Raw genomic sequence first — 27,185 nt, 5'->3', positions numbered from 1 at the left:
TTCTGACCAAGATCAGCTAAAGTGCAGGGAGAGAGAGAGAACACCTACCACTAGGTTAGCGGTTCTCAACGTGGGCGGTACCGCCCCCCAGGGGGCGTTCAGAGGACGGCAGGGGGCGCTGGCGGACATTTTTACAAAAGGGGCGCTGGGATGCCTTTGGGGGGCGTTTGGTCGAAGGTAAACTTTACACCTTAAATCCACAACAATACCAGTTTAGACTTTGAGCAACTTGGTAAAACTGTATTGTGTAACATTAAACCATGCTTGGCTGCAACTGTATCGATGGCAGCTCTTCTATTCAGTGTTTGTAGCTTCATGGCTCCGCATCAGTTCAGCGTTACACCGGCTGATGACGCTGCTGTGATTCACTTTGTCTGGTATTTATGTAGCTACATATGTTTTGCAGTTCTGTGATCATGTCAAAGCAGCAACTTATATAAAAAAGTGTTTTATTTCCATTTGAAAGCTGCCCCCTTTCATGGAAGGGCAACAGAAAATCGCTCTTATAAACATGTAATTACTAAAATCACGATGCCCTCACTTTGTATCCCTCTGAAAAATGAACCCATTTAAATAAAGAAATCCCTCCATGGGTGATACCACAGAGAGCGTTCATTTTATAGCGTTAACACCGGAGCTGTAAGTGGTCCGACGTGAAACGGGTTTGATTGAACAACGGTACCACAGCGCTTTTAAATTTCAATAATCAGAACACCGAAATTGTTTCCGTTGTTTTAAAATGTTTATGTCAGTCTGCCTTTTCCCCATCGATATGTTTTCCGACCGCCCTGCACCTTAGGGAGTTTAAAAAAACAACAACATAAAAAAAAAACCGCCGCGCACATTGCGCAAAATTCTGAAACATGAGAAGCGGGCAAAACGGAGCGACGAACTAGATGTGAATTATGGCATAAAAACAGAGAATCCGATGCTGAACAGTGAAAAATCAAAAATCAAGGTAAAATAATATTGTTGAAGTGCCATGGGCAGGGGCGTAACTACACATTATTCAGGTGGATGCGAAAACATAAATCGGCGCCCCCCATGAAGGAGCCCCCCATGAAGGAGCGTAGAAACATACGCTCGCCTCCCCCCAGCCCCCCTCCTCCAGACGCCGATAGGTTTTGGGTAAAACTCGCTACATTTTACCCCGTTATGTGCGCGAGGTGAAGGAGCGTAAGGCGCGCTGAAGTGTACGGGAAAATATAATCGGTGCGCCGATTCAAAACATCTACAATAATGATAGTAACATTAATAATAAAATAATTGTCAGTGCAAAGTAGCCTACAAATTTTTTGGTGGGGGGCGGTGAGGGACCTGGAGAAAGGCTAGGGGGGCGCTGGCCCGAAAAAAGTTGAGAAACACTGAGCTAGGTAGTGATGGACCATCTGAATCCAGGCTTCGAGACTTGTACCGAGTAAAAAGGGGGCGTGTCCGATGAAGCCCCGCTTCGAGGCTTGTGTCGTCTTGCTGAAAACCACGTGACTGGCAACACACGAGGCCTCACGTTGCATGGGTCACGTGACTGCTTCATTTTGCGTGTCGGGTTTCAAAATAAAAGTGCGATGAGCCGTGCTGCATTATGGGTTGTTGTCCTTTTGGTCTCGCATCAGAGGAGAATATTTGTCTTCAGTGGCCAAAATAAAATGAACATTGACCAACATATTTGATGTGTATTGATGATGGCACTCATCAAAATGTAATGTCTGTTACTGGTTTTCTCAATTGTAGATTATGTTTTTTTATTACTTTATATTTTTGTAATTTTATGAACTGCATTGTTGCTGAAATGTGCTACAGAAGTAAACTTGATTAATTGTCTGAAATGGAGCCAGTAAGAGGAAAATCTGACATCTGGGAATACTTTGAGATGATCGCTCACAATAAAATTCTTCTTAGACAACAATAATTAACCCTCCACCTCCCAATTTCTCACCTTCTGCAAAGTTCCACTATTATTTATAGTTTGATTAGCAAAGATATATCAGTCTTTCACAGCAGAAACAGATTTAATGGTGTTGCAAAACTAAAATTCAACATCTAGCCAAATATAAGGGTTCAGAGCCAATTATAAATTCAAGAAAAAGTGAACGCCCCAACATGCACTGCACTCCCAAGACACTAAAACATAAAATGTATTTATTGTCAAATCAGTCTGACATAAAAGAAAACCCAACACAACCAGTGTGTTCAACATATACCAGGATTAGATTGGCTACAAATCATTTTAATAATTAAAACAAATGACAATTAAATATGGTTTCATTGTTTCTCCTGTTACTAAATATGAGTTTGATGAAAACTTTGTGACAATATTGCATTTACTAATTTTTGGAAGTATGATCCAACTGAGTGACAAGGCTGTTACAGTTTCACCAGCAGATGTCACTAGTGAGCAATGAATGAAGCATCGAGTAATGAACCTTTTTGCAAAGCAAAGGGCTGGAAAGCTTCATTGCTTCATGAGGCTTCATTTGCCCATCACTACCACTAGGATATCAGTGCAACATGCACCAGCCGCCGCCAGCAATTTGTTGCCTTTCGCTGCCAGAGCCCACAGGACGCGAGCCACACAGTGGGAGAACAAAGACGACACTTGCCTGAATGAACGCCGCAGCTCCTTGTATACACCTCTCCCACTTTAAGAACAGAAATGTCTCACCTGGAAACTATTTGTGTAGGATTATGTATATTTCTATATCACTACACATTGAACACTGCATTGCATTCTCTTACACTCCATGTTGATGATCCACACACCTGTCAGTTTCCACTGATGTGATTGTCATGAGTTGCTCACATACAAAATCATAGCTTCACGATGCAGTCTGCTTGTGTGGAAATAACAGTAATCTTATTACTTTTTTGCAAGTGTAATCTCTTACATTACTCATTGCTTGAAAAAAGTAATCAGTTTACAGTAAAAGTTGCTTCTAACATGTTACTGCATTGGTTTTAGAGTGTTATGTAGAACCAAGTTAATAATTAATCACTGGAGAGGAAACTGTAAAATAAAATGTATTCACACTCAAGGCAGCAGATACACTGGTGTATGTGGTGTCAACATTGGCACTTCAGAGAACTTTGACTGTTCTGCAGAGTAGGTCTGCAGGTGGTGGTTGTTACAGGGCACACAAATAAAGCCTAAATGAAGGGAAATTGTTCAAACAAAGAAGCAGGATTTTGTATGTATTCTAGATAAAAACCTTCCCTCTTCTATTTACTATGTAGAAGAGGGAAACATATTTTTTTCAAATCAAGCAACTTTTTCAGGTTTTATAACATGCTGTATTGTGAGATTGATGGACAAGTGTTAACTGTCTGGATAGGTTCTGTATACCAATTTGTAAGCAACATGTATGTAGCAACATTTTAAGTTGGACAGATTTGCAGTGTGTTGAAAGGTGGACTGCCCAGGCAGAAGTGGATTATAGTGGAAGCTGCCCTGACTGATGGCTGTTTTGTGTGAATCTCCATTCAGCCAGTGGCCCTCTCACTGTGCTCCGTATCTTTACATTGTGAAGTGTTCCCCCGCCTCATTCACTAATCCCCTTGTCCATATCTGCTCCGGCAGGGACTTCTTCTGCCTACATGCATGGTTAACAATGATTATACCTACAGATTTTCACTCAAACATCTTCTCACACTCAGCCCTTTGTGGCATCAACATATCTAGGTAGGTGAAAATATTTCCCACTGTATTTCCACCCATAGCAATACAATATTAACACACTGTTGCTACAGCTTCACACATTTTATTTGAGAGGAGTGTCTGCATACAGTAAAAGTGTTAATTTGACTAAAAGGAGGTAGTTGTACGGTTTTGGACATTGGTACTTCCAAGCATTGAAGTGCCAACATACAACATATGGCTCCTACACAGTGGCTTATGCAAAGTGTTCCTCTTGACATCTCCAACATAATTTCTAGCCAACATTTCTTGTTAGTGTGGATACACTTTGAATGGGAACCAGCACTGAGGCCCTCCAGTTCCTCATGTAGCAATGCTAGATAATGATCTCTGTTGAGAGATATTCTTGGAAGTCATCTAGCATGTAGACCATGCAATATATAAAATTCAAGGTGAGGTTTTCAAGATGGCGCCGGTGTGTGTGGCTTCTCGTCTGTCATTCTCACTTTTGCTTATGTTTATACTGTTTCTGACCTGTGTCATCTATGGAACTGAATCTCTGCTGGTGTCTGATCGCAACACACTACTAGACCTCCAACCTTTGGTCCAGGATATGGTGGTATTTGATGTTGCTGGCCAACAATCCTTGCCCCCGCTTCTGTCGGAGATTCCGAGTCACCTGTTCTGGGTTCCTGCGCTGCTGTCACGGAGGAGACGTCATCGTCGTTGCGGTAGGCGAAGCTGCCGGCTGATGAAGCTGAAGTTTTATCTGACGGACTGTTCTGCTTTTACCTGATCATCACATGGATCATTTCTAGGCTCTCGGGTGCCTCGGCATTTCTCGGATCCCGTTGATGTCTGCTTGGTGCCCGTGGTCGGCGTTGATGCCCCTCGACACCGCCATCCTTGCACTTCCAGGCTCAACATTCGCTGACGGTGTCTCCAAACCCTGAAACCGCTGTGCCGGGTTTCCCGACCTGTTGTAGCCCATGCTCCAGTTCCTGTCAGGATTGGCCTGGTAAACGCCAGGTCTCTTGGGAATAAAACTTTTATTCTTCGGGACTTTTTCAGTTACCAAAACCTGGATTTTCTGTGTGGGACTGAGACGTGGCTGAGTGTTGGTGAGTCCAGTTCTCTATCTGAGCTTTTACCAGCGGACTGTTCTTATTTTAATTCACCACGGGCTTCAGGGAGAGGGGGAGGCACAGCGACTGTTTATAAACGGGACTACAAATGTAAGCTGTGTTTTCTACAGACGTCTTTCCCCAGCTTTGAGTTTACGTCATTTGAAATGAGACACGTAAACCCAGTTTTCTGTACTGTCGTTTACTGGCCCCCCAAATATAATAAGGACTTTATAAGCGACTTCTCTGACTTTTTATCTGGGATTATAACTAACTATGAACATGTTCTTATTGTTGGAGATTTCAATATACACATGTGTTGTCCTGATAAGCCTCTGGTAAAGGACCTTTTAAGCCTTCTGGACTCTTTTAACCTGGTACAGGCCGTATCCGGCCCTACAGCACGGACACACACTGGACCTGGTTATTTCCTGCAGTCTGCCTGTGACTAACCTGGAAATCTGTGACTCTGTGTTCTCGGATCACCTGCCTGTTTTATTCAGTGTTAGTTTGACACCAACTGCAGTTAAAACTCGCTGTCGGAGTATTAACCCTTCCACTGCCACTCAGTTCTCTACTGCTTTTCTTCAGCTCTGTGGATCATCTGACTTCCTCCACTCTGATACAGAAGAGCTCTGGTCCTGGTTCTGTTCTTCCTGTCAAACCATCCTGGACTCGGTTGCTCCATTAAAAACCAGGCAGCCAAGGATTAAACCTGAGCCTTGGTTTAATGACAGAACTCGTGCTGTCAGGAAGGAATGTCACCATGTTGAACCCAGGTGGAAAAAGGATAAACTGCAGGTTACTTTTCAAATTTTAAAAGACTGTTGGCATCTCTACCAGAGCACGGTTAAAGAGGCAAAAAGGGAATATTTGGCAAAAATCATTTTCTCAAACAACCATAACCCGCGTGTTTTATTTAACACCAACACCATTGAGTCTGTGTTTAATATCCCACAGAATGCCTGTTTGGAAGCTTTTCCTGACATGTGTGATAATTTTCTGCATTTTTTTTATTGAAAAGGTTGGTAGTACCAGGGCTCTTATCACAGCTCCTGACTCTGACCCCTCTGTTTCGGTCCCTTGCTCTGCTGCTTTCACTCAGTTTGAGTCTGTGACTGTCTCACTTTTAGAGGAAGTGGTTGGCCGCATTAAGCCATCAGGTTCCCCCCGTGATCCTGTCCCTCCATGATTTTTTAAAGATATTTTATCTAGCATGCTGCAGCCTGTTCGTGCAATTATAAATAGCAGTCTGTTCTCAGGTGTGGTCCTGGCCTTTATCCTACTGCTCTGGCTAATTATCGGCCTATTTCTAAGCTGCCTTTTCTTTCTAAGGTTTTAGAAAAAATTGTGTACTGTCAGCTGACACAGTTTTTAGATGACTATGGCATTCTGGAGGTTTTTCAATCAGGTTTCAAAACTCTTCATAACACAGCACAGAATCTGCCTTAAGAGTTTTTAATGACACCCTTCTTGCATGTGATTCTGGTCACCATGTTGTTCTGATTTTACTTGACCTAACTGCTGCCTTTGATACAGTAGACCACAATATTTTAATATCTCGATTACACCACATTGTAAGTATTGGTGGCACTGTTCTTAAATGGTTCAGGTCTTACCTGGAGGACAGAACATTTTTAGTGAATATTAGTGACTGAATCATCTGCTGCTTTAATGCCTTATGGTGTCTCGCAGGGCTCAATTCTGGGCCCTCTGCTTTTCTCACTTTATTTACTGCCTCTGGGTTCTATCCTCAGGAAACATGGGATCTCATTTCATTGTTACGCTGATGATTGTCAGATTTATTTGCCCCTGAAGCAGAAGGATGTCCATTCCATTAAACATCTCCTGGCATGTCTTGGTGATATTAAAGCTTGGTTGGCCTTGAACTTTTTTACATTTTAATGAAAAGAAAACAGAGGTAATGGTGTTTGGACCCAGTGGCTCCTGTGAGTCCTCCTCTGTTGACCTGAGACCTTTGGAGGTTTATTTTAAATCTGTTATTACAGATCTTGGTTTTAAGGTGGACAGTGATTTTAAATTGGACAGCCAAATCAGAGCCTTGGTTAAGTCCAGCTTTTATCATTTAAGGCGATTGGCGTCAGTGAAATCTTTTCTTTCCAGGCAGCATTTTGAAACGGTGATCCAGGATTTTATTTCAACTCGGTTGGATTACTGTAACTCACTTTATCTGGGAGTCAGTCAGTCGCTGCTCTCACGTCTGCAGCTAGTACAGAATGCTGCTGCACGACTTTTGACAGGAACTCGAAAGAGGGAGCATGTGACCCCTGTCCTGGCCTCACTTCACTGGCTGCCCGTATATTTTAGGATTCATTTTAAAATTCTTATGTTTGTTTTTAAATCACTGCATAATCTTGCCCCGGCTGACCTCTCTGAGCTTCTTCACCCCTACGTACCTTATCGGTCTCTCAGGTCAGCAGATCAGCTGCTCTTGGAGGTACCGAGATCCAGGAGGAAGCTCAGAGGGGACGGGGCTTTCTCTATCATTGGCCCAAAGTTATGGAATGACTTCCCTTTGCAGGTCAGAGAGGGGCCCTTCACTGTTAACTTTTAAAGCCTGTCTTAAAACCCATCTATTTTACTTGGCTTTCAACTCCAGCGGGATCTAGTTTTAAATTGTATGTTTGTTTTTAAACTGTAAGAGTTGGGTCTTTTAATTATGTTGTGTTTTAATGTACAGCCCTTTGTATCAGCTGTGATTGTTTTAAAGTGCTTTATAAATAAAGTTGGTATGGTATGGTATTTAAGCAGTTTTCTAATTGTTTGATGTAGAGCCCAGGTGCCTTTCACCTCTCTTGAATAAGTGTGGAGGTGAGTGGCATTCACCATCTGGTTTCACTGGGTATTTTTCACAATGAATTGTTTATCAGTGTAAGATGTGACCAAAGGAGTACTAAAGTGGTATTAACTATAACTATGCCTTTCTGGAACTCCTTTGATGTCCCTGTTGCAACCTGCTAGTTGCTCAGTAACACTCTAAGCTCTGAGAACATCCCTCTTGTTGTTCACTAGTTTATACATTGTTAGACGTTGTGGTCTTTTTTTGTTGATCCTGCGTAATATTCTAATTTTCTGAGACTCTGCATTTGGGATATTTATCGTCTGTAAGCTTCTACCATCTAAATCAGTGTTTCTCAACCTTTTTTGGGCCAGCGCCCCCCTAGCCTTTATCCAGGTCCCTCACCGCCCCCACCAAAGAATTTGCAGGCTACTTTGCACTGAGCATTATTTTATTATTAATATAACTATCACTATTGTAGATGTTTTGATTTTTATGCTTGTTTCTGTATTTATCATCAAAAATAATTTCCCAGAGAACAAAAAATTAATGGGAATAGTAATTATTTTCACAAGCGTCTACAAAAAATGCGATGAACACTCAAGTTAAAATCAGTAGGCCTAACAGCAGCCAGTCAGAGTGGAAAAAATATTCTTATTTTGTGCCATTTTCTAGTTGTTAAATATTCCACAAAATGACCAGATAAAAGTTGTACAACATGCCAGTTTAAACTTTGAACTATTTGCAAAACGACTGAGCTCTGCAACATTAAAACATGGATAGAACTGTAACTACATTAATCATAACTCTTCTTCTCTTCAGTGTTTCTGTCAGTTTCTGGTGGTGCAGCTCTGTGCTGCCTTCAGGAGAATGGGACATCAGAGTATCATCCATAAAACTTCACCCACATGGCATTTATTGTGCAAACCAGAGCTTTCAGTGGAAAAATAAAAGTTCCAGATCCTTTTAATGCCATACAAATATGAGACAGAAACATGGATTATATCTTTATATAGATCTGTCTATTGATTATAGATTAATAGTTTTACTGGACAGAAATTACAAAGAACAAATCTGGGTCTTAATCAAATCCTAATGAGTCAAATTGAAAGTGTCATGGAGTCATCAGCCTCATGATATTAACACTGACATGAAAAATAATATTGAAGAAATAAATATGTCAAATCTAATTAAAAACATAAATAAGTTATAAGTTCTTTACTGTTATGGTCTGTAAGATATATTTATTCTCAGTATTAGATGTGGTCTCAACAAACCCATGACATTTCAACAATATTTTACCTTTTATCTTGAAATAGTGTCTGTTTATTCTTGCCATACAGTCTCTGTATTAATTATTGCTCTAAAGGTCTTGCCATACCAGTTTATTCCTCTGTATTTACTTTAGTTTCTTAGTTTATTCTTGCATTTAGTTCTTCATTCATTTCCATTTAGTTTCATTTGATTAGTATTATCCTCTCTTGGTTTATTGCTATGTCCACTTTAGTTTCTTTCCTGTTGCTACATTTATTTGATCGTTTATTGACCATCAGTAATCTTATCACCTGCTGCGCCGCCTAATCGTCATGTTTTTCACATCATGTGTTGATTTTTTCACTGTTCAGCGTCGGATTCTCTGTTTTTATGCCATAATTCACATCTAGTTCGTTGCTCCGTTTTATGTCCCGCTTCTCATGTTTGAGTTTTGCGCAATATGCGCGTCTTTTTTTTTTAAAGCCCCTAAGGTGCAGGGTGGTCGGGAAGCGTATCGATGGGGAAAAGGCAGACTGACATAAACCTTTTAAAACAACAGAAACAATTTCTGCATTCTGGTTATTGAAATTTAAAAGTGCTGTGTTGTTCTATCACCCTCGTTTCATACCGGACCACTTCCAGCTCCGGTGTTAACGCTATAAAATGAACGCTCTCTATCGAGGTATCACCGATGGAGGGATTTCTTAATTTAAATTTGTTCATTTTTCAGAGGGATACACAGTGAGGGTATCGCGATTTTAGCTACCAGTAGCAGGAGAACGGAGCTGCACCAAGAAGCTAACAGAAGCTAACAAACACTGAACAGAAGAAGAGCTGCCATCGATACAGTTGCAGCCAAGCATGATTTAATCTTTCACAATACAGTTTTACCAAGTTGCTCAAAGTCTAAACTGGTATTGTTGTGCATTTAAGGTGTAAAGTTTACCTTCGACCAAACGCCCCCCTTTTGTAAAAATGTCCGCCAGCGCCCCCTGCCGTCCTCTGAACTCCCCCTGGGGGGCGGTACCGCCCACATTGAGAACCGCTAATCTAAATAATGACTTGAAATATTTTACCTATTTAAACTATATTGGAAGGTTCAGCAGTTTTGGAAGTGAATTTGAGATTTTATGTTGTACATTTTATACACAACATTACACAATATCAAGGATCTGAATAAAAGTTGGTTCTTACCAGCAGTCTAGTTTTGATTTAAGTTGCACCTTGAAAAATGTAGAGAACAGGCAGAGACAGAATTTGTTGAATAAAAGGTGTTGAAATGATCACTGTCACATTAGCCTGTCCATTGCCTTTGGACACAATTCCACTCGATTCTCATTTCCCTTCAATGCTCTGTCTGGACTTTCTGTTTTAGAATTATAGCTTTCTTGTAGTTTTAGCAGTGGCAGCAGAGGAAAGAAGTCATTCAGTCCATGTTGGCCACGCATCCAAATATTAAATTAACATCTTGTTTGTGTTGGTTCTTCTCTCTTCACAGTGGAGGATGATTGTTTCCAGTGCAGGCAACTTCCAGTAAGCTTCATTGAGTCAAACTGGTGCAGCAGGTTTTGAATGGTCGCCAGAATGGTACGCAAGAGGCATAAGTCTCGTCACTGCACGTTTAATGTACCCTTTAAAAAAGCAAATGGAGGCACAAATCAGTGGACAAAGCTCCCAATACAGAGCTCCCAGCACAGACAGCTCATCTCAACTTTAATGTTCATACATATAAAAATACGTAAAATGCAAATCAATTAATTGGTTGAATATCCAAATTATTATGCACAATAAAATTAATATAATGTAATTTGATTCAAGGGTCAACAGACCCTCTGTATAAGTAGCATAGACAAGGGGCTGGTTTTCACCAGGCAAGATGGTTTTTGTGCAAACTGGCCCAATCAGCATAGTTGGTGCATGGCTTCTTTCCAGATTTTAAAAGATCCCTGAAGTACTAATATCATCAACAAACTGGATTCCATTAAAGATTGTTGGAAATGTTTAGAGGTAAAAGCATTTACCTATAAATGCTTATAGATAAACACTGTGACAGTTTACAAGGTTTATTTATTTTTCAAGAAGGGATGCCAGCCAGGAATCACTCCTGACAATTAGAATTTGCAAAGTGAGTTTACCCTTATGTTTCTATATAACTGGCCACACAAGGACCATTTACTTAAAGGTGTAGACCCTTAGATGCATTGAATAACAATTTTATTTTCTTTACACACACACACGCACACACACACAAAATACTCCACATAGTGTTTTTTCTGTCTTGTATTTTCATACTGTCCATAAACAAATTAACACAAATCCGAAAATGAAAATAAGTGTCCATATTTTTATCCCAGACTTCATTAGAAAAGGCTCCCATACAAAATGTGCCCCACAGCAAGAACGGTCACGTGATCCATTTCTTTTTTTATCATGAGTAACTTTTACCTCGGTGACATCAAATACGAGGGATTACATAGCTTCCAACTCAATTTTAATAGTTCCTGCAAGGGGCGGCAATGCTGGCAGAATGGTGGCAGCGGTTGTTGCTATCACCCAGTCTGGAGGGAAACTGCCATCTTTACAAACAGGAAAGGAACCAGATTGAACAGTGGACCAATCAGGTGAGTCCGTGGGATAATCTGGTTATGTGCAACAAGCAATTTGTCACATCATTGCTTTCCATTTCCAAACAAATTGCTGTTTTGGTTACTTTTTGGTTTTCTGACCTAGTAGATTAGCACTTACAATACATCTACCACCACTATCAGCTCCGAGCAGGAGTGAAAGTAGGTGGGTACGGTCGGGTACTGCATACCCCTAAAAGATTTAACGGTCGTACGCAGTACCTGCAAGAGAAGGGAGCAGCTGTCTGCTGTAAAAAATCAATGGGTTCACTGTGCAGCTGTGAGTGGACCCACTAATTAGCCATGAATGATTAGTTTTTCAAGAACAATCTAAAACACAACTTAATCAGTTGATAAATAACTTTTTTCCCATTTCTTATTGTTTCTGAACTGTTCGTGTTTTAATAGCGCAGGGGGGGGAACACGTCGATTGCGGAAGGTTTTTAGTCGATCTTGGCATTAGGTGACAAACTGAACGCCGCCAGGAGGCTGAGACCAGCACGTCCTATGGCTCCTTAACTTTATTAAAGAACAACAAAAAACATCAACAAAACGTGTTCAAATTAATGACCCAACAACAACAATAATCCCAGTAAGTATTGTTTCAACAAGGTATTGCGCAAATCTGTGCGTTTTGCTTCCATTATCAAAATAACTAGCAGAGCAGGAGTTTAAAATTAACTAATCAACCAACGCTGTGGGTAGAGCTTATTAATAATAAAATAAATATCAAGCCTGAAAACCCATTATCATAACAGACTAAATGTTTTTAACGTAATCTGTGCTCGGCTCGAAGATAGCAGGCAGTTGCTGTGGCAACGAGTGTGCTTAAATGACAAAGACAGAGAGTAAAAAGGTGTGAGTGGTTTTGAGTTGATTACCTGTTTTGTTTACCTTTGCTGTGGCGCTTTACAGCCGCTGTAATTTTTGAACATTCAATAAACGAAAAACTTGGACTAATGTTCTGTTAGTCTGTCACTATACGTCATTTACAACAAACATCAAACACGCTAAATGTTTTATTTAGTATTTAACAGACAAATGGCTTCTACCGTGATAATTATGTGAAATGAAATAAATTGTCTAATAAAAACATAGTTTAGTGCTGTCGGGCTCAGAGTCTGAGAGGCATTTCCTTTATCAAACGATTGTTTATTTTGTCTCTTATTTAGTGGAAATATTGATGTTGAGACTTTCTCCAAAATAACATTTTTTAACATTTATAGCTCCACTGTTGAAAATGAGGCTCTAACATTCACAAATGACATTGAAATAAAATCCAGTCCAACATCTGGTTTGAGGTGATTCCTCTGGAACCTGTTGGAGGAAAAATATCCCAACTTCAGAAGATGAGCTTTTAACTTAAAGCACTGTGTTTCCTCCCATCAGTATGTCAGGGTGAGGAGGCGCCATGTTAGGAAGAGAAGTGGAAGCTGCAGGATCTTCAGAACAAACAGGTCATGATGCCGGGCTACTGATTATCCCTCTGTCTGGACACAGGATCAATAGAACCAGTTTAAAAGCTAAAACGAATGGTTATATGCCAGATATGGAAAACTGGGATCCACTCCATGCCATGATGTTCAGGACTTAGATCTCATGGCATCTCAAGGTGTCAACATTGCAGCCAGTTGGCTGTGGGAAAATACAGCTTTATTTTGTAGCAATTCAAGAGCTACCAGCTTTTATCACTTATCAAAAAAAATTAATCAGCACAGAAACTCCTAAGTACACAAAGAAGCAATTATATATCAGTGACGTGTGGTCAGGGGAGGCAGGTGAGGCATAGCCTCAACTGTCATCATGGAAAAATAATATATAATAAAATCATTTATAAAAATATTTTCACCCTGTGATTTGTACTAAAAAGTACATATTTTTCATTTAATTTAATCAAATCTGATGATTTTTTTTCTTCAAAATCGCAGAATCTTCGCATTTTCCCATTCAAATGGTTGGAAGCGAAGCAGCAGGCAGCAGTGAGCTGAGCCTCACCTGGGATTGTGCAGCCTCTGGCTAACTGCACCGGTTGCCATTCTATGAGAGCATGCTCCTCCTGTCTGAACGTCGCCAATAAAATGGTTAAACACATTTAATGTATGAACTGATTTTCCATAATTTAGCTCATGTATTTAATGTACTGTGTTTTTATTGTCACCAACTGTGTGCGTAACGTGTTTCGTGTGCTGAGGAGCGATCAGAAACGGCAGAGAACAAATTCGAGGTGAGGCAGGCAATTCTCGTGCCTCATGGCAGGGGGCGCTCATGAACCCAGACATTATGACTCAACAACTGTAGAGTAAGAGACAGTAACAGTGAGCTAGACATACAGAAGCTGCACTGATACAGAGAGCGAGAAAGACGTGGTTTTGAGTTGTACTTTAACGGTTTCTCCCTTTGCTGTTAAGCACAGCACGAAATTAATAATATCTACATGTCTAAGTTTGATGGAGATAACGGAATTATTCTGTGTTGGCGGCGCGGCTAAGCATCACATGTTAAAGAATAGTAGTTTTGCCCTCCAGCATTGTACGCCTGCGCAAAATTTCCTTACGTAAACAATAACATGCAGGGGGTCTAGATTTGTAAATCCGATTATAATTAAGTCAGTGCCTCACCAGCTATGAACCTCACCGTACGTCACTGAGTCCCGGGTTCGAATCCAGGCTGGGGCAAAAAAGATACAACAGTGAAATTGAGCTATTCTGTGGGTCCTTAGTACGTAAATTTTTCGTGTATCTGTACTTAAGTAGATTTAATAATGGATACTTTCTACTTTTACTCCACTACATTTTACAGTAAGTATCTGTACTTTCTACTTCACTACATTTCTACAAAACTGTCGTGTTACTCGTTACATCCAAGTCGCATTGAGCTTTTTTTCCGTCAGCAGCGCTTCGCACAGACGGTGGGGACTTCATACAACTTTTAGAGTCACTTGGAAGGAAAGCTTAAAGAAAGGCGAGCTCCGTGGACGTGATGCTAGCAAAGCTGGCTGTACAGAGACACATGTTGCATCTGCGATGAAAAAAAGTTCACTCATGCGCTGAATTATTGTGTGGAGGTGTTGACTGAGGTGTCGCATATATTGAGAACCGAAGAAAAAAAGTGTCTTCCAAATTCAGTTTTTTTGTGATCCTACCTATTTAGGCCAAAATGAACACCTTAGCATTTTATTTTTTATTTTTTTATTAAAATTTTACAGCATGTCCATTGTAGTGGACATCAGGACTATTTCAGTCTAAATTATGACAGAATTTAAAAAAATTGAAAAATGTACAGATTATTGTTTAATGAATCACATTAACCCAACAAGAGGTCAAATTTGAAAAATACATTTAATAATCAGAAGTTATCCATTTCTGGTTGCAGTCTATTGCTTGTTACTTGAAATAAAAACGAAAAATGGCTGCATGAAGACTTTATTTAGTTTTACTTAATTGTTTTTTTTTATTTATTCTGAACATGATAGAAGTATAAAATTACGCACATGAACAAGGATTTTCTTCAGAATATCAGCACACATGGCTTATCTTGGCTTTCCCAGAGCCAAAATCTTCTGGAATAAAAAATCAAAAGTGCCAGTTATTAGCGGGAAAATGATGAGGAATAAGTTCTGTAAACTTCTCAAAGGGTCTTCCAGCAACTGGAACCATTATGATGAACTAAAGAATACCAAAGTCACACCAATTACCAGAAGATGGGCCACTGTGAACAGAAGGGAGCATCTTAGCTGACTGTCACAAAGTGGTTTGACGATAAACCTGTGGTGATGGCCTCCATCATTTATGGGAAAGATCTAAGCGATATTTGTAGTTGATGGTCAAACAAAGAAAAAAACTTGTGTCCATGATCTTTAGGACCAAATGTTGGTCATAGTGATCCAACATTTGGATCTTTATGACCAAATGTTGAGCTTTCATCAAATGTCGACCAGAACAAAGAAATGAACATTCCCATCACAGATGCCTGGCCCTAGACAAACATACAAATTAATCCTGGTCCACCTAGCATAGCGACTTTCCTGCTCTCTCTTAGGCTCTCATCTTGCGTTCACACCGTAAACGTGTTTGGAACGTCAGGCCCATCTGGTTTACATTCAAAGTCTATGTGGAGGTGTGTTGAGGGCGTTCCGAGCACCTAGCACGGTGCGATTTGCACCGTTTGGACCTTTTTTATGACGTTCCACATAGACTGTGAATGTAAACCAGACGCACCTGATGCTCAAAACGCTTTTGGTATGAATGCACCAAAAGTGCACACGTGTCAAATTTGAAGTGTCAAATGCGTTTTTGACATGCGTAACGTGTTTGGTGAGAACACACCATGAGTCTGTCTCTTCATCAGATTGTCCTGGATCTGATGAAGTTCCCTACCAGAGGCTGATACTTATTATCCTCATCTTCATCTGACAACTCCAGATCTGAATCTCCCTCTACTATCTTGTGGAGAATCCTGTTTCACGTCTTTCCCCCACAACAGTGGTTCTTAACCTTTTTTGAGGTACCAAACCCACCAGTTTCATATGCGCATTCACTGAACCCTTATGTAGTGATAAATAAAATGATTTTTCCTCCTCCAAAATTCAAGACATAGGGGTGACTCAATAAGAGTCTAGTTGGGTCACCCCAAGATCATTGGAAGGTAGAGTCTCTGAGAACAGTTATTCAAAATATAGTCAGTGTTTTCAGCAAAGTTGAGCTGACTGTCCCGGAACAACCCAAGGTATTTAAAATTTGCCACAGTTTCAACAGGTTGGCCATTGAGAGAAACTGGAACCACTTTAAGGTCTTGTTTAGATCATTTAATTAGCTCTATATTCTTAAGAGAATGAAAAATTAATAATAAATAATAAAGACTTTGCGGTATTCTGATTAAGTAATGTAATTATATTAGTTGTGCTACCACCCCCACGCCACTAAAGGCAGTAGCAACCCCGAAAAGATGCAACTAAGGAGCAGATTTAGAAGTACACCGAAAGCTACAGTTAAAAACGTTGAGCTTTGCTGAAGTTATTAAAGACACAAGATCAAATCCATGCTGAGAGTGGAGCTCCTTCAATCAGTGCTCCTCCGCAGCACTGATTGGCTAAGCAATTGTTGGGTCTAAAACCTTACATTTGTTCACCAATCTGCAAATAAAGAGACACAGACAAATATGAGCTGTATACTTGCAAGGAGAGTTGCTCGGAGACTGCTCAGTTTACAATCCTCCAACCCAACTCTGAAGCAGTCTCCGCTCTCCAGGCTTTTTATTTAGTTTGGGAACACCCTAGTTACATGAGGTTCAGTTACTAAAGGGGGTGGGGGAAACACACCAACTGAAACCTATTCAAGCTTGCTTCATACCGCACAATCAACTCCTAACACAATATTCTACAGGAAACGGTCTGAGGGGTCAGAGGGGAAACGACCCCCTCTGCATTTCTCCTTATCAGCGCTGTTGCAGATTCACTTGAGGGTGCGATCAATGCTGACAGTTGTCTCCTCCAGTCACGAGCAGTCAGTTTCTGTAAAACAGCATAGTTCTAAATACACACACTCGTGTAAAGATGAGATAAATTATATACATTTATTCCAACAGCAATGTAACTTGATCCTCTGCAGCGAGTGATGGCAAAGCGGGGCGTCATCACGACTTCGGCGGAGCCTCTGCCACGGGGCAGAGGCTCCGCCGAACCCCTGAGACCGACTCATCGAACCCCTGGAGTTCGATCAAACCCAGGTTAAGAACCACTGTCCTACAACAATGTGGAGTCATTAAATACACTGAAATAGTCCTGATGTCCATTATAATTGACCTGTTATTTCTAAACAGAAATTATTACATTGTTTTTACAATGCAAAATATTATTGGTATTTAATTAACAAGGATCTAAATAATTATCATGACAAAAATAAAAGAAAAAAATATTTGACTCATCTACCCTCTTTCCATAAAATGTGATTTCTGGCAGATAGGCCATTTTGATTTAGGAAAAAAAGGGACTTCCGGTATGCAAACCTTATCACATGACACATCCCTGGAAAGCCCAGGATGTCCTCTAAAGAGTTCTGTAGGGCTAGAAAGGGTAACTCAAAGTAGGAACAAAAATAAGCTTCAACAAAATGTAAATTATAATGGACATAAGTCAGTATTGGTTTTTTGTCCCATGACAACGCTGTGACCAAAGTGCAATATAGTAATATGACATTCAGGAACGATCCAACTCTTCTGGACGGATCTTTACTAAGGTCGATAGTACTGAAGCCTCACTGAGAGCCGTTCTTTGTTCTTGTAATGCTCTGCGTACACTGCAGTAGATATTATTTTATTTCATTAAAAAACATATATTTAATTGGCGAATAAATAAAACAACAACATAAGAACACAGAGCATGTTCATTGCTCTTTGTTTTCGTCACCAGTCGGTGGCAGACATTGCAGCAGAAGGGAGGATGAAAACTGTCACGTGCTCCTTCTGCTTGGTTATTTCTTGCTTATTGCGCCTTGGACAGCATTCATAGTTGAGCGTTGCTTACTGTTAATTGCTAAAGGTGCAGTTTAATGGTACGGACAGTTGTGGTTTCTGACATTGTCAATATGGGCAATGGCCCAGGGCGTTAATTTTTTAGGGATGGCAGGAGACCTCTGCGGATTGTGGCACAGATTAAAGCAAAACAGAATGAAAAAGAGTTTGAATTGATACTGGTTAACCCCGTGCAGTCGGTGCCCGCCACGGGGCGTAAAAGCATGTGACGCATTTATAAGGCTTCGTAATAACATGGACGCATACCGAGTTTTCATTTCAACTCTGTTGGACAGCACGGACGTCAAACTTTATAAAAGTGGTGTTTTTATATTGGTTTTTTGGTTATTTACTTCAAAATAAAGCCAGAAATATGATTGATCATTTCCGCCTTATTTTGTGGGGTCTAAATGTACCACATTTCGTAACAACCAAAGAAAATGTGTTGACGGTCTGTTGCTAGGTAGAACGGAGACACGCGAAGAGAGAGGAGGGAGGCGGGGGGAGGGGGGATTTGGATACGGCAAGAGACTAGGGCGCAGCGATGCTGTGGATTTTACTAAGAGTGTTTCGATGGGTTTTTTAGACTAAGTGTGTTAGTTAGAGTTCGTGGTGTGTGTAGTGTTAGTAGTAGTTTTGCTAGCGATCGCTGCATGGCTTCATAGCGAGCGCTGACGCACCGAGAAGAGAAAGAATGTGCACATAACACTGGAACTAATGAACTAAATAAACAAAACAACCAAAAACAAAAATAAAATGGATTCTCAGTCTCCATTAACAAAAAACGTACTTGAACAACATAAAGCCAAAGTGGAATTAAATACTGTATTCAACCAAAAGAGTGCAGATATGAAATCTGTATACTATATTGCAGTGTTGTGGTACTCGAAGTTGGTCTCGGTCTCGTCTCGGATTCGATCGCATTTGGTCTGGGTCTTGTCTCGGTCTCGGGCGCTGAGGACTCTGCATTTTATTTCAAGACCAGTCGAGACCGCAACTGTGAAAATGACACTAAACGTACAGCATACTGTCCAGTTTATTAGTTGACATCATTGTTTTCAGTGGATGCAAAATGCACCGATTAAAATCCAAGCAATTACGTGTTTCTGTTACTCCCCCTCCCCACCTTTCACTCACACGCGGCGCTCCAGGACATGCGCAGTGGTTTTCTCTCAGCGGCAGAAAATGTCTGTCTAATCGTGAAACAATATTATCATTTATCGCAATAATTTTTTAGACAATCGTCCAGCAAAATTTGTTATCGTGACAGGCCTACTTGTAGCCATTATTTTGTGCCCATGTGGCTGGACACCACACGGCATGACCAACCAGATCGAACCGTTATACCTAGGATTTCTGTCAGGTTTTGAAAATGGGTCGGCAGTCCACCAACAACTTGTGTAGTGTGCGCTGGACTTTACACTAAGGAAGAGCACCGGAGTTGAGCCTTTTTTTATTCAGTGTCATCAACAGAAAGAAAAAAAGATGGGAAGAGACAATGAAGCCGATAATTAAAATGAGGTGGATAGGTTTAATTTATCGTGCGATCAATTGATTTATCTTTAATCACGACAGACCTACTGACAACTGATCACATTCCCAGGTCTATGAACACTGTTTCCTCTTGAGGAAGATACTCCCTTCCAACCTTTCATGCTCATTTTGCTTCATATAAAACCGCTCACACACATGGAAATGTTGCTAACTTAATCATTCTGTTATAGCAACAGCTTTCTTGAACAGGGCTTTGTTTTTTAGAAGTTGCTGAATAACTTTGAAAACATGACAGGTTTGGCATGTCTGAGCCTTTATTTGTTGCTGTTTTTCATGTCCCAGCTCTGTGAAACGATGCTTATGTATTTTGTGTAAAATAAGCCCGTAATGGAATAAGTGTTTTACAGTAGCTGAGTATCACACCAAAGCATGTGGTGTAGCAGCTGGTCCACATAAAGACACATTCACAGAGTCACGTTCTGCCTCATGTAGGTGTCATTAAACCGGTTTCTGGAACAAACAGTGAAGAAAAGCAAAGTGGCAGAATAGTTTACCTTAAAGCACTACTTTGCATTTGTGCATTTGTGTTTCATAAACGTTTCTCATTAGAAATAGAATAGAAACAGCTTCATTGTCCCACAAAGAGGAAATTCAGGTGTAACAGGAGCACCAGATATAAAAGTACTGATCAGAGTAATGGTACAATGAGGGCAAGTAAGCTGCAGTGACTGTTTGCTAAAAGTAGATCCGCATTGGGAGGGATAGACAGGAGAAATCTCATTAAATACACTTCTAATTTTCTTGACAAACTTTAGTTTCTTTTATGTTTACAGGCATAGAATTGGCTTTTACATATCAAACTGACTAAGCTAGGCAGCAGGGCGCCGCCAGCAATTTTGGGCCCCATGACAATTTTGGGCCCCAGTATGGGGCCAATAAATTGGGCCCCATACTGTTACAATTTCTTGAGTCTTTTTGACCCATAAAATGCATCAAATTTTAAAGGCTTGCAACTGCCTTGCTTTCTTTGATACTAGGACAATATTTATTGCTAGTGAATTTTACATGCAACAGTCCACATACTGTATGCAAATAGATTGCTTAATTTTTTAAAACTAGTTTTAGCTTACTGAAATGTCTCTTTCCACAAGCAACAATCATAGACAACATGCAAAATATAAATAAAGCAATCAAGACTTCTCAAAAAATATGTAGTTGCATTTCTTTAAAGTTGCAGTATGGTTCTTGGGATAATCTGTTTAAGTTGGTGCCGAGAGAGACTCATCTAGCCACTAACTACCTACTATCCAGATGGCATGCACTTTTTCAGTTAATGGGGCAATCAACTGAGTAGCCCAGTAGCTGCATAACTCCAAGAACCACATCTGTTAACAGCATCTCTCTCTAATTAACAACTTGAATGCCATTGTTTATATTCAACTCTTAAGATAACCATGAAAACCTCCAAAACTCTAGTACTATGCACCATTGGTTTTATAATCATCAAAATAACTAATTAATAGATGACACCAGTAACTTGACTGTTCACAACTCGTCTTTGAATTTTCAATCCTTTTTTTATTTTAGTAAGCTTTTAGAAAGGTTAAACAACCCAGGTGAAAAAAAGTAAACTTTAGTATATTCCAAAAATACTTAAATAAGTACACTTTAAGTATACTAAGTATTAAGTATACTACCTATAAGTATATCTGAAGTATACTAAAAGTACACTTGTACCAATTTCAAAATTAGAACTTTAGACACACTTAAACATAATTGTGCCAAAATACACTTTTAATATATTAAATAAAAGTATACTTTAAGTGAACAAAATATATATTTGTCAAGTGTAAGTATACAGTTTCTCAAGTATATTTAAAATATATTTTGTGTTAAAAATATATGCTCAAAATAGAATTTTTTTAATTCATTTAACACTACTTTAGATTATTAATTTCAGTATGTTTTAAATTACATCTCAGTGTAAATTCTAGGCTAATAAAGTATGCCTTTTTAAAATTTTCTTTATTTAACCCCGTAAACCCCGTTGAGATCCAGATCTAATTTTCAAGAGGGACCTGGGCGTGTCTGCAACACGCAGCAACCTGATTACAAAATAAAACTAATTAATACATATGCAGAAGTATGTTTTTTAGGCACCTATAAAGTGTGTTTAATGTAATATGTAGGCATACTTTTTATGTTCCTAAAAAGTATTAATTTTTAAGTGCCTTAATATCTTTTACTATTTATTAAAATTGCATACAATAAAAAAATGATATTCATGATGAAATTTTAAGAAAGTACCCAATTCATTTTCAGATGTGTGATGTAAAACCTTATAATCAACGGCATTAGCTCCAGTTCACACTCCAGACCAGATGGTGGTGGTATTGCACACTTTCATTTATTTAAAAAACGCCACAAAGAGAAGAAAAAACTTGAACGCAGGAAAGATAAGCTGTTCAAATTTGCCATTTTTACTCGCATAATATTGCCTTCAAAGTAGAGGGGCGTTGACAATAGTTACTAATTTTGGTCAATTCAAGCTGATGACGTCCTAGTCCGAGTTAGACGACAACACAACAGGACAACAACCGATGGAAATGAAATGTGTGTCACAAAAGGAGCCCGGAGGGACGAAGGCTGCTAAGTGTTGCTAGCTGGTGGTAAGTTTGCTTATTAATTATCTTCATTTAATTATAAACAGTGCAGTAAAGATATATAACTTATGTTGGTTTCATACATAATTATTTTATCAATTTTATGGTGACTTGTATGATTATTACAATAGGAATCATTCAGCTTCATGTTTTAACTGCATGGAGGCTGTTTGTTGCGACTTATACTTTAATTCATAAACTAACCTGGTTTTAATTAAGCTCCATAAGACAGAGAGACTTTAGTATTGGTTGGTGAGGTTGTTGTTCTAACTATTTCATCAATGTTTTTATCTTCAACATATGTTTGCAGTCTAAGCAAATGAAGATGAAAGAGGAAGCCAGAGAAATCAGGTATTAGGAAACCTAAACTTTTCTGTCTCCGAAGAAGCTCTGACTCCACCAGATCACCAACCAGCTCTGAAGATGAACCTTCACATTGTCTTCATGATGTAAGTTTGTTTTTTTAATGAGGAGTTAGCTACATTTTCAACAACAAAAACGGGTGTGTTACCAACACCAAGTGCTTAATAAAAATGATTTGATTTAAAGATAACTGAACAGAATTTTTCTCCTTGTTAATCTAGCATTTCTCTATCATACATTTTATTTGTTGTTGGCTTTCAGGGCCCTGTGATGGACTGGTGACCTGTCCAGGGTGAACCCTGCCTCTCATCTGATGACTGCTGGAGATGGGCACCACCAGCCCCCCTCACCACCCTGCAAGGATCAGTGTGTTCAGATCATGGATGGAGAGTTTTTAAGGTAGTTTGTCTCCTTAAGTCCACACTTAAAACAGCTTCATAGTTAATGCAACAACTGGTTTTATGATATTGCTGACTATTTATTTCTACTTCTAACATAAACAGGCAAAGAAGACACCCAGAAATGTTTTTCCACCCCAGGCATCTGGTTCCAATCATCATCAGTTCTGATGATGTCACATACACAGCAGAGAGACTATATATACACCCTATTTTTTACTTGGCTTTCAACTCCAGCGGGATCTAGTTTTAAATTGTGTTTGTTTTAAATTGTAAGAGTTTTTACTTTTTAATGTTATGTTGTGTTTTAATGTACAGCACTTTGTATCAGCTGTGGTTGTTTTAAAGTGCTTCATAAATAAAGTTGGATTTGATTGGATGGTGGACAAATGAATGAATTTAATGAAATTAACTTTAGTCGGATGATGGATTGATGGCCGTGACTAATTGATATTAATTGATATTAAACCTCTAGCCCACCCCGTGACCGGATGCCAACTCGGGATGCTCATATGAGGGATGTTAAAAAAAAAAGCTCCCGGTGCTTTATTTAAAGTTGAACAAAAAAACTTTGCTTTTGACCATCTCATAAGGGAAGAGGACTGACCTTTACCTTCCTCACCACGTCACACCATTTATGCGTACAGCGCGTGTCCCCCCCAGCGTAAAGGCGGGTAGATACATCTGAAGGAAAACAGCAGTTTAACTGTTTTACTGCATTATTTATTGTAGCACGACTAGTCAGTGCTGACTATAGGTTTGTAATTTCCTTCATCCGTTCCGAAAACAGTCACTTAAATTTTAAACTCTTATACTTTTCTGTGACACTTGCTAGTGTGATACATTTCAGTAAATGTTCCTCATTTTTACATGTATATCTTAAGAATATGTGACGGGTAGTAAACAGGCCTGGGTGAGGCTACTCACATAACTTTCAGCTTTCTGCAGTTAAAGTGAAAGACAAACTCTTAACATTGATCCCTTTCCAGAATTTGTCCTCGCATCATTGTGAATTCTACTTTGCTTCAGTCTTTTTCTTGTTGTTGAATCAACACTGATCTTCTCAGTGCTTCATGCTTTCTCCAAAATAGTAAAGGTTGGTTTAAGTACATTTGAAACTCACAGATTTTTTTTCTGTAACACTCGCTAGTGTGATACATTTCTGTAAAAGTTCCTCATCTGTAAATTTATTTCTCAAGAATATGTGACAGGGCCTAAACAGGCCTAGGTGAGGCTACTCATATTTATCTTTCAGTTTTCTCCAAAGTTGAAAGTTTTTTACACTACACAACCATGCTCCAAGAGTTGCTCCAACGTGGTAAATTGTTTTGAATCCTTTAAAATCATCTACAGTAGCGGTTCTCAACGTGGGCGGTACCGCCCTCCGGGGGGGGGTGGGGGGGGGGGCGTTCAGAGGACGGCAGGGGGCTTTGGTGGAAATTTTTACAAAAGGGGGGCGCTGGGATTCCTTTGGGGGACGTTTGGTCGAAGGTAAACTTTACACCTTACAATCACAACAATACAGTATAGACTTTGAGCAACTTGGCAAAAGTGTATTGTTTAACATTAAATCATGCTTGGCTGCAACGGTATCGATAGCAGCTCTTCGTCTATTCAGTGTTTGTAGCTTCTTGGCGCCGCTCCGTTCTCCTGCTACTGGTAGCTTCACCGCATCAGTTCAGCATTACACTGGCTGATGACGTTGCTGTGATTCACTTTGTCTGGTATTTTTGTACACATGTTTGGGCAGTTCTGTGATCATGTCAAAGCAGCAACTTATATTAAAAGTGTTTTATTTCCATTTGAAGGACACACGCTTCCATGTAAGGACAACTGAAAATCGCTCTTATAAACATGTAATTGCTAAAATTCCAATACCCTCACTGTGTATCCCTCTGAAAAATGAACCCATTTAAATAAAGAAATCCCTCCATGGGTGATACCACGATAGAGAGCGTTCATTTTATAGTGTTAACACCGGTGCTTTAAGTGGTCCGGTATGAAACGGGTGTGATAGAACAACGGTACCACAGCACTTTTAAATTTCAATAATCAGAATACCAAAATTGTTTCCATTGTTTTAAAAGGTTTATGTCAGTCTGCCTTTTCCCTATCGATACATTTCCTGAATGCTGCGCACCATAGAGTTAAAAAAAAAAAGAACGTTCACATTGCGCAAAACTCTGAAACACGAGAAACTGGACATAAAACGGAGCGACAAACTAGATGTGAATTATGGCATAAAAACAGAATCCGATGCTGAACAGTAAAAAAATCAACACATGACGATTAGGCGGCGCAGCAGGTGATGAGTGAAGATTACTGATGGTGAGCGTCAATAAATGATCAAATAAATGTAGCAACAGGAAAGAAACTAAAGTGGACATAGCAATAAACCAAGAGAGAATAATACTAGTCAAAGAAACTAAATGGAAATGAATGAAGAACAAAATGCAAGAATAAACTAAGAAACCAAAGTAAATACAGAGGAATAAACTGGTATGGCAAAACATTTCAAGCAATAATTAATACAGAGACTGTATGGCAAGAATAAACAGACACTATTTCCAGCCAAAAGGTAAAATAATATTGTTTGTGTCATGGGTTTGTTGAGACCATATCTAGTACTGAGAATAAATATATCTTATTGACCATAACATTAAAAAACTTATCACTTATTTATGTTCTTAATTAGATTTGATATATTTATTTCTTCAATATAATTTTTCATGTCAATGTTCTTGTCATGAGGCTGATGACTCCATGAAACTTTCAATTTGACTCATTAGAATTTGATTAAGAACCAGATTTGTTCTTTGTAATTTCTGTCTAGTACCATCATATAAAGATATAATCCATGTTTCTGTCTCATATTTGTATGGCATTAAAAGGACCTGGAACTTTTGTTTTTCCACTGAAAGCTCTGGTTTGCACAATAAATGCCATGTGGGTGAAGTTTTATGGATGATACTCTGATGTCCCATTCTCCTGAAGGCAGCACAGAGCTGCACCACCAGAAACCAACAAACACTGAAGAGAAGAAGAGTTATGATTAATGTAGTTACAGTTCTATCCATGTTTTAATGTTGCAGAGCTCAGTCGTTTTGCAAATAGTTAAAAGTTTAAACTGGCATGTTTTACATCTTTTATCTGGTCATTTTTGCATTAAAATCAAAACATCTACAATAGTGATTGTGTGTTGTGAAATTTAGGACTGGCTCAGAGGAAGTCGGCAATAAAAATGAGTCAACATGCTGGTCTGCTGGAGTAAATGTGTCCTTTTATTCCACCACAGATTACAGCAGAGCAATGCAGCAAAGCAAATCAATCATTCATACAATATATATATTGTCCTCTAATATATCGCTCTTACCGTGACCCAAGACTGGAGAGCCGTCAGTCTAGGCAGGGAGCAGCATTCACGTGGCAGGGCGTCCGTACGCAACCCACGGCAGACTCTTCTAAGACGAGGGACTACTCCTGTCTTATACTCTTTCATTGCGTGAGAGCGAAGAATGGCCATTTCCTCTCTCTCAGGCAGATTCTCTAATAATTGTGCGGTCACTTCCCATTTCATATCTGACCATGAATTCCAGCCATTGTTTGTGTGATGGTTCAAACTGACCTCTTAAGTTACAACACGAACTCGGATCTTGGTAAGAGTATGAAACACGGAATAACCATTCAATTCGTCCATGTGTCCAACCCTGCGTAGGTGCAGCTGTCCACGACTTAGCGTGCGACAATCTTAGAACGATGCCTGGCACGAACTCAGAGCGTGGTTAGTGGTCACGCCACATTAAATAAGTAAAACAGGTTACAGATTATGATGCATACATATCAGGTTATATTGTAAAACATTATCAAAGAACATACACATTTAATATTTCTATATAGCCTAGACTGTATGAAAAGAATGATTGAAAGATACTATGAAAATATTATATTTGCAGAATCCTGATGATAAAACTTTAATTGTGAACTGAATGATTATATTGCATCTAGACACAAAAGAATCAACTGCTAATTAGTAACCATACTATGGAAATGACTAGCAAGATCTGAACAAACAAGAAACTTGAATACCTCAAGAGATTTCACTCGTAATGAACCGTCTGATTTTCTTTAGCCGACTAAATTTAATCTTACCAAATTTTTGCCGTAGAGCAAACAGGTACTGAGTTTGAAGCGGGTCAGATGCCTCCAGCCATCTGCTAAAGCTAGACTCCGGCCTTCCTCACTGTAAAATAAAACATTCTGCTTAATTAAAGAGTTCAAGTGAACTTCATTTAATTCTCAACTTGTTGTTTGTACTCATCTTAAACAA

The 27,185-nt window shown here is 39.4% G+C and overlaps 1 protein-coding gene and 1 long non-coding RNA gene across 8 annotated transcripts in view; both read left to right on the top strand.

Annotated features, from left to right (window-relative positions):
• LOC103478802 (glutamate receptor, ionotropic, kainate 2) overlaps positions 1–27,185 on the top strand; it is a 549,772-nt gene that overhangs the window by 93,709 nt on the left and 428,878 nt on the right. The gene's annotated exons all lie outside the window — the stretch shown is intronic.
• Positions 21,383–24,224, top strand: LOC145555253 (uncharacterized). Its single transcript, XR_014091359.1, has 4 exons — positions 21,383–22,103; positions 22,408–22,546; positions 22,722–22,859; positions 22,964–24,224. It is a non-coding gene; the product is annotated as an uncharacterized LOC145555253 (long non-coding RNA).

Source organism: Poecilia reticulata, chromosome 16 (assembly GCF_904066995.2).
Source record: "Poecilia reticulata chromosome 16, P_reticulata-male-v2, whole genome shotgun sequence".
Lineage (NCBI taxonomy): Eukaryota > Metazoa > Chordata > Actinopteri > Cyprinodontiformes > Poeciliidae > Poecilia > Poecilia reticulata.
This window is presented reverse-complemented; position numbering and strand designations above follow the sequence as displayed.